This window comes from Maniola hyperantus, chromosome 1, assembly GCF_902806685.2.
Source record: "Maniola hyperantus chromosome 1, iAphHyp1.2, whole genome shotgun sequence".
Taxonomy (NCBI): domain Eukaryota; kingdom Metazoa; phylum Arthropoda; class Insecta; order Lepidoptera; family Nymphalidae; genus Maniola; species Maniola hyperantus.
This window is the reverse complement of record NC_048536.1, coordinates 16,127,982-16,140,811: the sequence shown is the minus strand read 5'-3', so window position 1 is coordinate 16,140,811 and position 12,830 is coordinate 16,127,982. Positions and strand designations below refer to the sequence as shown.

At 39.5% G+C, this 12,830-nt stretch overlaps 1 protein-coding gene across 2 annotated transcripts in view; it reads left to right on the top strand.

Annotated features, from left to right (window-relative positions):
* caps (capricious) overlaps positions 1-12,830 on the top strand; it is a 399,256-nt gene that overhangs the window by 267,073 nt on the left and 119,353 nt on the right. The window lies entirely within an intron of this gene.

Sequence of the window (12,830 nt, the reverse complement as noted above, 5' to 3'; positions counted from 1 at the left end):
CAAACCAACAAACTTTCGCATTTATAATAAGGGTACTGATATTAATAATAGGTACATTATGACGTAGAACTCTCAGGCATGGAGGTTTCCTTACGATATTTCCCTTGACCGTTAAAGCAGGTGATTTAATTTGTTCTCAAACGTGTGTGAAATCTACCAATCCGCACTTGGCTAGCATAATGGACTAAGGCCTAAACCCTTATCATTCTGAGAGGACCCGTGGTCAGTAGTGGGCCAGTGATGGGTTAAAACGACGATGATGATTATGCTCATCATGGCGGCCATTTTGAAATTCGTCATCTTGGTTTTTTGGCTATAGCAATAAACATTTTTGTCTATAGTGGCAATATAAATTCCTATTCTCTACCTATGACGGTTCATGAGATATACAGTCCACTGTCAGACAGGGAAGTTTTTTTTCTTTTTAAAAGAATATTAGCCATGTTAAATGACTAATATTCCCCTTTCCTCTCCAACTAAGCGTCAAGCTTGTGCTATAGGAGTAGGTACGACAATAGTGCAACGGACGGGGTTTGAACCGTCGACCTTTCGGTTTTTAGTCCACTCCTTTACCCGTTGAGCTATTGAGGCTCTATTAGTTCTATTAGTTTAGTAATAGGGTCTCGTTAGTTTTAGTACCATTCGGAACCCTCACAACTATAATCTCATACAATGCTACAAGGCTCTCTTGGCACTTGAATGACATTGACAGGGGGGCGCTGTTGTAGAACAAAGGCTTAGAATATTTAAACAAGAACAAAGGGGACACTTGACGGCAACGTTAGTTCCGATTTTCGCCACGCGCCAAAATAGCCTTGTCGCACTGTAGGTTATATTACGAAAGAAATCCCCGATAACCCATTCACGTAATCAATTTGGATGACCGTCGAAATATTGCACTCCATACAATACCTAAATGTCTTATCGAAAGCAGAACAATGTTCGGTAAAGCCAATAACTCTGCCTAGCCGCACGATACACGATACTCGAAACTAGAACTACATTCAATAGTCAGCCAACTGAAAATAGGTTCCAAGGCTCTGGAACGAACGTTAAATGTACGAATGAGAGGTCTTCGGGAATTTTCACGTACTCTTGGCGAGGATTCAAAGGCTGCGAGTGGGTTTTAAACTTCGCAAGTTATTGCTCGGACGATAATCGAATGTGGGATAGACTTGGATCAATGAACTAAGAAATAGGTACGAAATGTAGTGTACCTAGGGTACGGGCGGATGGAATAATAGTTTGAATCTAAATTTTTAGAAGTTAACTAAGGCCTAGTCACATGACAGTTGTCATGTGACTAGGCCTTGTAGGGGTAATCTCTGGAATCACTGAACCGATTTTGAAAATTATTTTAGCAGAAGCTATATTTTTTTTTAAATTAGAGATCCCTAAGAAAATTATAATAACCCGTGCAAAGCCGGGGCGGGTCACTAGTTTATTATAACCACAAACTGTGTTTTTAAAAAACCTTTGATTTGTAAGATGTTTTTGATTAACAAGAACATTGACAAAAAAACAATTTAGAACGAACATAACGAAGTCGACCCAGTCCTTTTTTACCTTGGCCCCTTATTATGGTCATTATTAATGATCTTCAAGACGGAACATGTATGGACGTGTAGTTCGCGACAGGTTGAGATGGCAATCGGCGTATGAGGCGGGGGGGCGCCCCGCACACCTACACGTTACCCGCGTTCGCCCGCACCGGGTTAGCGCGACGGCTGTGCGGGCGTGCAAGGTGTTTCCTTCCCGATTGCCATTTCAACCTGTCGCGTACTATAGGTATCGCCATGGTACATTAACGTGCAATTTCATTAGATGCGCCTGCAATCGAGGTGATTAATCAAAAGGAGAATCAGCAGGCTAATGGTAGTGGGCGAACCTTCGGACAAGGATGTATGGGAGGGATAAGAACGTGTGCTCAAGTACAATAAGGGGGGCGTTGAGTTTCTTGTTTTTGTTCCCGCCACTTTCTGTTTGTTTCCGAATTTATAATGACAGAGAGTTGAAATTTTCACAGTGTGTTGTGTGTAGGGTTGCCAGGCGTCCGGATAAAGCCGGACATAGGTAGGCTTTTTGATTGCGTGTCCGGCCAAAATAAACGGTGTCCGGCTTGTCCGGCTTTTCGACGAGTCGACTATCGATCGCTCCCGCAGGCGGCAGTGCCGCCTAATAACAAGATTTATGACAATAATAAAAAAAGCTTGATTTTACATACAATTTTTTTTGTCGTACCTATTAATACTAAGACACAAAATTCTCAATAATGTAGGGTGTCCGACCTTTCCACCCAAATGTCCAGCCAAACTGGCTGGTCTGTCCGGCTATTAGGTTTGGCGACCTGGCAACCCTAGGATGTGAATTGTGAATGAAGGACTGAAGGTCTTTGACATAATAATAATATGTTGACGATTATTGTGACTGTTAATATTATTTAAAAAAACCGGCCAAGTGCGAATCGGACTGGCACACGAAGGGTTCCGTACCATCGCACAAGATATAACACTGGTGTACCTAGTTTAAAATTTTTGTAATGTGCTTGGCAGTCAATTTGCAATTTTCATAATTTGTTGTAATAGCGACAATAGAAATAAGTATCTATTGGTTCGCGACAGGTCGAGATGGCAGCACAGCACTTGCGCGAACCCGGTGCGGGATAGCGCGGGTGACGTGCGGTGTGCCCCCCCCCCTCCCCCCCGCCTCGTACCCCGATCGCCATCTCAACTTGTCGCGAACTATACCTATTAAATATTATATTAAAAATTTCAAAATGAGTGACAAGGTATGAGTGATAGAGACAATGCTCTACAAAGCCGAAATGTCATTCTAAAGGCTGATGTACATTACTTTCTGTTGCGTAATTGTAGGTAGGTACATAGACAAGCTTGCATCCCGGACATGGACCCGGACATAGGTTACTTTTTATACTGCAAAATCAAAGAGTATCTGAAACTTTAAACTCAGGCAGACGAAATAATCATCACTATCATCATCCCACTGCTGGCTGACTACTGAGTACGGGTCTCCCCTCGAAATAAATGGTCATAGCCTAGTCGTTAAGACAGCGGCTTCCTATTCAGAGGGTCCGTGTTTCGATCTAAGACACGTACTTCTAACTTATAGACAATGCTCTACAAACCCGAAATGTCATTCTAAAGGCCGACGTACATTACTTTCTGCTGCGTACTGCTACTGTACACTATTGTACTGTAGAAGTACGCAGCAGAAAGTAATGTACATCGGCCTTTAGAATGACATTTCGGCTTTGTAGAGCAGTGTTTGTTTCTTTGGTAGATACCTATGCATCTACCAAAGAAACAAATGATTCTCGTGATAAATTGCCATTGGCGATGAAATAAGTTCGCCCCTCCATCCTCCATAGTCCATTGTCCGATTGATTGCGGATCATTTCGGCGGACGGTACGGCAGCCGGATAGAAAATTGCCTTTTGTCCGTTGCTAATGTGAAGGACTGAAGGCCATTGACTCAATAATATGTTGACGATTATTGTGACTGTTAATATTATTTAAAAAAACCGGCCAAGTGCGAATCTGACTCGCACACGAATGGTTCTGTACCTAGCATCGTAAAGATATAAAACTTTAAGATTTTTTTTAATTTTCATGACTGCCATTCTGTAAAAATTTCAACTCTCTTTTACGGTTCACGAGATAATCCCACTGACGGACGGACGGTACGGTACCCCAATAAGATAACATAATATAACATACTGTTGACGCACTCAGAGTACACTAAAACTCGAAAACTAATAGTTTTGTCGTAGCGAACCATCCACCAGCTTATGCAGTAAATATTATGCAAAGTTGGCTCGCTACCAGAAACTGATATGATTATTATTTATACCTTGACACTTTAATATGTTACACCTATAATAAAAAATTTAAGAATATTTGGTTAGATGCCTATACCTACTATTGTTTTGATATAAAATCCATAAGTATCAACTACTTATCAATATTTTACTACCTATTCAGGTATAAAATATGTGAAAATCAGTATGTGTCTGTCTGCTAGATGATTCCAAAACTAGATAATGCCCATGACTTTGTCCGCGTGGATATAGGGTGTTTAAAAATCCCTTTGCTCTTCTGGGGTAAAAATGTAACCTATGTCCGTCTCCAGAATGCAAGCTACCTCTGTACAATACGCGGCAGAAACTAATGTACATCGACCTTTAGAAGGAGATAGCAGATTTGTAGAGCATTGTCTCTGTCGTTGAGACCGACAAAACGTCATATAGGTATGAGTGACAGAGACAACGCTCTACAAAGCCGAAATATCATTCTAAAGGTCGATGTACATTACTTTCGGCCCCGTACTGTACTTTATTACTTAGGTAGTTTAGTTTAATCGCCATTTGATGAGTAGAAACAAGTTACAGGTTGACAAAAATTTACTGAAAATTGCTACTTTTGCGGAGAGGAAGACACCCCGAGACACGCGATTTTTGAGTGTCCCGCGTGCGCGGATCTTAGAGAAGCAGCACAGGGAGCAAGCGACAGTGTCAACTCCCAAAATCTGGTAGCCCGTATGGTGTCAAGCGAAAATGAGTGGCACAGATACGGTCAGATGCTGAGAGCCATAATGTTGAGAAGGGAAGATAGAGAAAAACAAGAAAAAAAGGAGAGAGAGCAACCAGAGGGTCAGCACGAAGTAATGTTACACGGTTCCGTGCTGATCTCGCAGAGGGGGAGGTCTTTTTAGTCCGTGCGAGTCGGACACACCCTGTCGATAGACAGAAGTCCATTAGAGATTTTTCCTCCTCCTAGAAAAAAAAAAAAAAAAGGTTGACAAAAATGTTATATGGGTAAACCCGAAGGCCAGACTTAGTATCTACACTGTCACGACTGAAAAAACATTTGCTTTTTCAGCTATATTGGCTTTTCGTGCTATTGAAACTAGGTTGTTTGGCTAACTCAATAACAATTTGTAATGGAGTTATACGCTTTAACTTATTTTTATCAACACGAAAATACGAGGTTTCGCTTGAAATATCGGAACATAGATTTCAAATACTATGTTCCATCGCTGACAGTTTTGCTTCAACGATCTCTACTAATATATACTTGCGTTTTCAGTATGTAATATATAGGTACGTACTTTTAATAAAAATAAAAACTTGTGTAATTGTGTATAAATAAAAATCAAAGCCTGAATGACGGTTTTTAGGGTTCAGTACCCTGTACTGAACTGACTAAGACTCCTCAACAAAAATCATCGGTGCAAATTTTGCAACTGTTTAATTAACTATTACGCTCCTATTACGGTTACACGATTATCACGGTTTAGCCTGGTGACAGACGGACGGACGGACAGAGTCCATCCGTCCGTCTGTCACCAGGCTGTATCTCATGAACCGTGAGAGTTAAACAGTTGAAATTTTTGCAGATGATGTATCTCTGTCGCTATAACAACAAATACTAGAAAACAATGAAATAAATATTTAAGGGGGCTCCCGTACAATAAACGTAATTTTTTGGTCGTTTTTAACGGAACCTTTCGTGCACGAGTACGACTCGCACTTGGCTGGTTTTTAGGGTTCCGTACCTCAAAAGGAAAAACGGAACCCTTATAGGATCACTTTGTTGTCTGTCTGTCTGTCTGTCTGTCTGCCTGTCTGTCGGTCTGTCTGTCGGACTGTCAAGAAACCTACTCCCCGTTGACCTAGAATCATGAAATTTGGTAGGTAGGTAGATCTTATAGCTGACATTTGGGGAAAAATCTGAAAACCGTGAATTTAGGGTTGGATCACACAAAATAATTAAATTGTGGTCATGAACTAATAATTAGTATTTTCAACTTTCGAAGTGAGTGACTATATCAAGTGGGGTATCATATGAAAGGTCTTCACTTGTGCATTCTAAAACAGGTTTTTATTTATTTTTATGTATCATGGTTTTTGAATTATCGTGCAAAATGTCGAAAAAATACGACTGTAGTACGGAACCCTCATTGCGCGAGCCTGACTCGCACTTGGCCGGTTTTTTTAAAGAATAGTAGGTAAGGTAGCATTGATGTCGGAGACCTACCTAGTCAAGTTCTAGTTAATACTATCTTTTACAAAGACACATCTTCCTACATAGTATACTAGCTTGTTACATTAACGAGACACGAATAGTACACTAAACTAAACATAGTAAACAATGCGGTACATTATTCATATTGTGGGAAACCAACGAATTTAATTGGACGTTATTAATTACCGAAGCACAGTATCTATCGGATACGTAATTAAACAATAGTTAGCAGATAGTTAGCGAGCAAATAATTTTGGGTGTGGATTTATAAACTATGAAAAGTTTAAATTGGACTTATTCGCATTTAAGAGTTCTGTCGTTGTTTGGTTGATTTTTAGGGTTCCGTGACTCAAAAGGAAAAAGGAACCTTTATAGGATCACTTCGTTGTCCGTCTGTCGTGTCTGTCAAGAAACCCTATAGGGTACTTAATCCGAAAATCCTTAATACTAGGGGAATTAATCCGAAAACCGTGAATTTGTAAGAACATCACAAAAAAAATGTTTTCATGAAGAAATTAGTATTTTCAATTTTCAAAGTAGGTGAGATACCTAGGTATACCAAGTGGGGTATCGTATGGGCTTTACCTATACCTACATTCTAAGACAGATTTTTATTTAATTTTATGCATAATAATTTTTGATTTATCGTGCAAAATGTCGGAAAAATCCCGAGTACGAAACCCTTGGTGCGCGAGTCTGACTCGCTCTTAGCCGGTTTTTTATTTATTTATAGCCTATCACTTGGCTGCAATCAGACCTGGTGGCAAGATGCAACCCAAGATAGAGCGCGCTTGCCTAGAAGATGCCTATTCACTCTTGACTTAAAGGTTCCCAGATTAAAAGTGGAAATAGTAGTTTATACTGCCACTCTTCAGGTCTTTATGCCATCCAAAAAGTCACGTCGATCAATTGCTCCCTTGCGAGATGATTGAAGGACAAACCAACAAACCAACCATCAGATACATAAAATTAAACAATCGTTAGCAGATAGTTTGCCAGCGAATAATTTCGCGTGTGGATTTATAAAATAACTATGAAAGTTTAAATTGGATTTATTCGCAATTAAGTCTTCTGTCGTTGTTTGGACGTCTCTCGTTAGGTTTTAATTTGTCGCTATGAATGAATTTATTTATTTAACTGATTTTAAATGAAACGAGTAACGACCAGCGCAATAACTAGTTAATTTTTGTGATATTACTATTTTATAAGTCGACTAGATGATGCCTGCGACTTCATCCGCGTGGATTTAGGTTTTTTTTTAAATCCCATGGGACATCTTTGATTTTCCGGGATAAAAAGTAGCCTATGTCCTTTCCCAGGATATAAGCTAACTCTGTACCAAATTTTATCAAAATCGGTTAAACTGTTAGGCCGTGAAAAGCTAGCAGACAGACAAACAGACAGATAGACAGACAGACATACTTCCGCATTTATAATATTAGTACGGATCATATTTGCAAATCTATTAAAAACTATAAAATACAAAACCTTCATCATCATCATGATCAACCCATCGCCAGCTCGCTACTAAGTATGGGGGTACCTTGGAGAATATTATAGATAATTTTCAGGTATGCAGGTAGGCATAGGATTCTTTTTATACCGCAAAATAAAAGATTTCAAACGGGCTTTTTAAAAACATATACCTAAGATGTGCGTGGATGAAAATCTAATTTTAAAAAACCCAACTAACAATAACGTTAAGTACCTAATTAACAAAATAATTCAACCAATAGGCAATAACCCATCTTGTCTAAACTCTAAAGTCAGTTGAAAACAAGAATATAATTTTACGTCCTCACATTAACATCCGAATGACTCAAGTTAGATTAGGCTTGAAATTTTATAAAGCCTTCACTTTATCTTCGTACTTACCGTTTCTAACCGTCCCAAGGTTCGAAGTGGTAATCAAATTTCAAGATAACTGTACAGTAATATCTCTTGAATGAATACATGAATTTAAATGCTAGTCACTAATGATGAACGCACATTACCCGACTAGCCGCACGAACTCTCTCATCGCATGCCGCAACGTATTCTTTAGAACTAAAAGTTTAAATGAACCTACTCAAACCGTGAAGGCGCTGGTAGCGACTGTGCTGGTAGCAAAAGCCAATAAATAGGTTCAATGTGATAAGATTTTTAGACTAGTGTTGGCACTGTCTAGGCACTGTACTGCGTACGTTCCGTATTTACGTGTTGAGCAGCTACGATTTCTGTTTTTTAGAGGTTTGAAGATATTGCCAATTTGAATTGTGATTGGCAAAACTGCATCATACAAGGCAATGCAGATGAATAAATAATCGAAGCCCATCAACAGCCTGATTTATTTAGCGAGGAGCGGATGCGAAAGGATTGACTCTCATAGTTTGAGAACTGAAAAATATTGCGTTTCGCGCGTACGGCTCGGTACAGTGTACGATCAACATAAAGAAACGTAGTCCAATCGATATCAGAGATTTATTGGCGCTGTATCACAGGTGATAGCATTAATTAAAACTATCATGGGAGGTCATTTATGTACGCCTCATACGATAACGTACTTGACTGTGTTCAAAGTGATTTATTTATGTAAAAATAGGGATGCCTCAAAATACCCTAACTTTTCAGTTCCCACTTTCAAGGTAAAGTCGCTTTAAAGGAACGCTACAAATAAAATGAAAGGATAATCAACATAAATGTACGACTATTCCCAGAATCCGTAGCAGGCACTAAAAATAGACTACACACTACGAACTGAATATTTACGAATTCCATAAAGTATTTCGCATCGTTCCTCAAATTTGAATAAGCATTTAAAGGTAGAGAGCATAAAGTTTTTAAATGAATGACGATAACTGACGATGCATTTGCAATGGCCGATGCAGCATTTGATTTTTTTGCTCGTCGCGACACCGGTAACGACTTCCTCGCAAACGCGCATTGAAATGTAACGATTCCGAAACACGCGCGAACAACCTCTCCGTCGCTTGTCGCTGGGACGCCGCCGCGCCGTCGCCCTTTGTGCGAAGAGATACGAGCAAAACGTATCCTCGATTGTTCCAATACAAACGGAAATATTGCCGCACCGTGTGAAAAATGAATATTTTTCCAGTCGAACGTTAACGTCGACACCGAAGAATTCAGACGCCACAAAACATTTGACCGTTCAAATTTTTATGGCCACCCATCGAAAACACAAAAACCTTTCGCCGAATTCTGGAACGGTTTTTAAAGTTACGTCCGTAAAGTCGTTGAAAGCGGCGGCGGTCTGTCCGCGGGACAGTTTTCCGTGAAAAATTACCGGCTGAATGGGAGCGGCTAAGCGGTGCTTTTAGCCCAGTTTCGGAACGGGCGAAGTCACCGCACGACCTGGCGATTTCCTCAGACCGCCGCCGGTCAATTTACCGGAACGCATCTGCCAGCTAAATAGCTCAGCTTGTGCCTCGAATTGGTTCTAATAAACGGGCTGTCTGGCTGTTTAGTTTTTTTTGGTGAAAAGTATAAAACAGTCCGAAAGTCATTTAGTTTGATGAAAGGATTCTAATTGTCCAGAGTGGGTAGTAGTCTGAGGGGAGAGCTTTTATTGCGCGCGGGGGAACGGCGAGCAATTTGGCGGTGTGACCGCAAGAGCGCATGTTTATTAGAGAGATGGACCTCGCCTCGGCCCCCGATTTGCATAACGGTCTCTGTCGTAATTAGAAACCATCTCGGACGTCCCCCCTTTGTCCCGTCAAGTCTGCCGAGCGCCGAGCGTCAAGCGGGGTCGGGTGACGGCAAACGCCTTGTATTTATCCTTTGGAAGATAAACTGTATAATCCGCATTAGAACAAAACTTAGCGCGATTCAGTTGAGCCAACTGCGATACTATGGAGTGTAATTGCATTAAAGTAAATTGTATGTGTTCTTAGCTTTCCGCAACTGTAAGTAGGTATTCTAACTTTAAGTAGAATATTTGTTACAGTACAACTCCTTATCTATCGGGAAAGCTTTTGTTTATCCATAATGAAAAACTCGTTCTCCTTTATTAGCTAACCTGGCTCTTTTATTTCTGGTCCTCAAATTACGGGGCTTCCTAAAATATTCCATAGAACCATTACGTAACCTCTTTTTGATAAATAAATATCTATGACTTCGTTTGCGTGGATTTAGGTTTACAAAAATTTCGTTGGAACTCTGTGATTTACTGGGATAAAAAAGGGTAGATGTGTTGTTCCCCGGGATGCAAGCTATAAGTCGCGGGCATCATCTAGTGCCAATATAATTCCAAGTTCCTGACACAGAAAAGTAGAACCAATACCAGTTCAAACAATTCATCGTCAGTCAAAAGAAAACTCCTGCAATAGCCCTAATGAATTTCACGAACTTTCGATTGCTCAAACTTCAACTGCCTGGAAAATTAATTTTGAAACCGCAAGCGGAGCTTACCTAGCTTTGAAAAATATTAGGCCTCCATTTCAGACATGACTAATATCCCGTCTTTCACTTCAAATAAATGAAGATTGGGATACGAGTATTCGTATTTCAGACTGTTTTCCGATGAGAGGCTTTTACCGATACATGAAAAGCTGCACTGACTAACGGATCTGGCAACTCAAAGCCCATAATATGTCTGCTTCTATAGAAATGTGGAAATAGTAAGCTCTCGTGAAAGGATTTTGTTGAAATTCCGGAAGTTCAAAAATATAGGTGACACAAAACTCCAAGCAGATAAAGTCGCAAGTCACATGTAGTCTATATCCAGAATATTCAATATTAATAAGAGTGCTTTAAATTCAGAAAAAGTTTATCGATCTATCATATAACTTTTACAAGAATCGCTGAAATCACCACCCATATTATAAATGCGAAAGTATGTGTTTGTTTGTTGTTTTGTCCTTCAGTCACGCTGCAACGGTGCAACGGATTTGCATGGACATTGTTAAAGACCTGAACCTTTTTTACCTTACCTTAGACTGCATCACCACTTAGGTATACCGTCGGTAAAATCGCAGTTAAGGGCACGGAATAAAAAATATATAAATACATAGGTACGAATCTTGAAAACATTACACTCCTTTTTTTACGCAGTCGTGTAAATATAGTCAATGTATTTAAACACAAAAATGTTTCTACCTATGCATGTCCGTTATAGACTTTGAAATGTTGATCCAAACAGATTTTATTCGAAAGGCAATAATGCGAATATTTTTTTTGTTTTGTTTATTAGCGTAGTATAACTAACTATAACCTAGGCTGGGAAACGGACGCGTCGGGCGCGATGCCGCATCGAATCTCGGTAACGCGAGAGCAACGCAATTTGCAGTAAATAAGGATATCGGTTCAGCCATTACCCGCTACACGCGGGGCTCGTGAACACGCCTCTAATCATTGTTACAACGCCAATTTGAGTTCCGGCTTGCTTTGCAAACATACTACCTGACCCGCCACGGCTTTGCTCGGATACAATTCCTGAAAATCATTCTCTAATGGGGCCAATGGGGGTCTCAAAACTTTATATTTAACTATTTTATAAAGAAAACCTACAGCTAAATCTGAAGTTACGAGACCCATTATTTATTCAATCAATCAGTTGATTTATCAATCAGTTTTTCCTTTCCTACAGGAACACAAGCTGACCAGCACCAACATCAGACAAGACTGGCCAGAAGTGTTAAAATGCTCTTTCAAAATTCATAAACTGGCAAAGACCCAAAAAAAATCGGTACTAACAGGTAACTGCGTAACCGTGATCTAAGGCTTATCGCCCTCAAGGCAAGCTTCACAAAGTGCATACAGGTTCAAAACCCACGGATTTTACAATGCATCTAAAAATCCTGTTTGGTTTGGCGCAGTCTATCAAACATTACTCCGAAATCTACCACAAAAGCGTTAACAATGAAGTCGGTTTAAAACGTCCGTAGTAGATTCTTCCATATTGCCTTCCTAGTTTCCTTGCCTTACTTAAGCTAACTACTACGCTCCGTAAACAATGGTACTGTGATCTAACGGTTATCGCCACTATCAATCAAATCAATCAATCAATCATATTATTTATTGTTTATTTGGGTTTACAATGGTTCCTAGTCATAAATTGTGATGGTACAGCCAAATACCTTATATACTAAGGCATGCAATATTATATTAGAATTATTTTATGTAATTGTAATATTATTTTAAATTTGCTTATTTTACAAAAAAAAAATATAAAGCCTTGTCACAATAATAAATTAAATAATAAATCAATTAAAACACTTAAAACCTCGCCTTCGCACACTCAAAGCACGCTTTGCAGGTTCGAAGGTTGCGAAGCAGATTCAATCCCACGGATTCTGCAATTATTTGATAATATGCATCTAAAAATCCAATCTCAGTAGGTATATCAAGTATTACTCCGAAAGCTATAACGAGTACGTTAGCAAAAACTTCCGTAGATTCTTCCGTAAAGTTTTACCGCTTTACCAAGCTAACTACTACGCTCGGATACAAAATTTACAAACAAAGTTGTGTCTACATGCTCTAACACAACCTCGTGAACGCAAGTCACAATCAGCATGCGCTTTCATGTGATTTCTTTTGTGCACGCAACATGCTCTTAAGCCGGTTGACACTTGATAGCTGGCGGAATCGCTCGCTTTAATTAATACAGTTTTGCACAGCTAATCAGCTAATGTTAAAGGTTTCCTTTTTGCTACGAACCGTGTTTTTGAAATACGTGTAAAGAAGATGTTTGTTTGTTTTGAACTTATATACATTATCTTTAAAAAAACTACCGAAATGGGTCCATCTTGTTATTTAGAGGTGTCAAAATGAATGATGTTATACGAA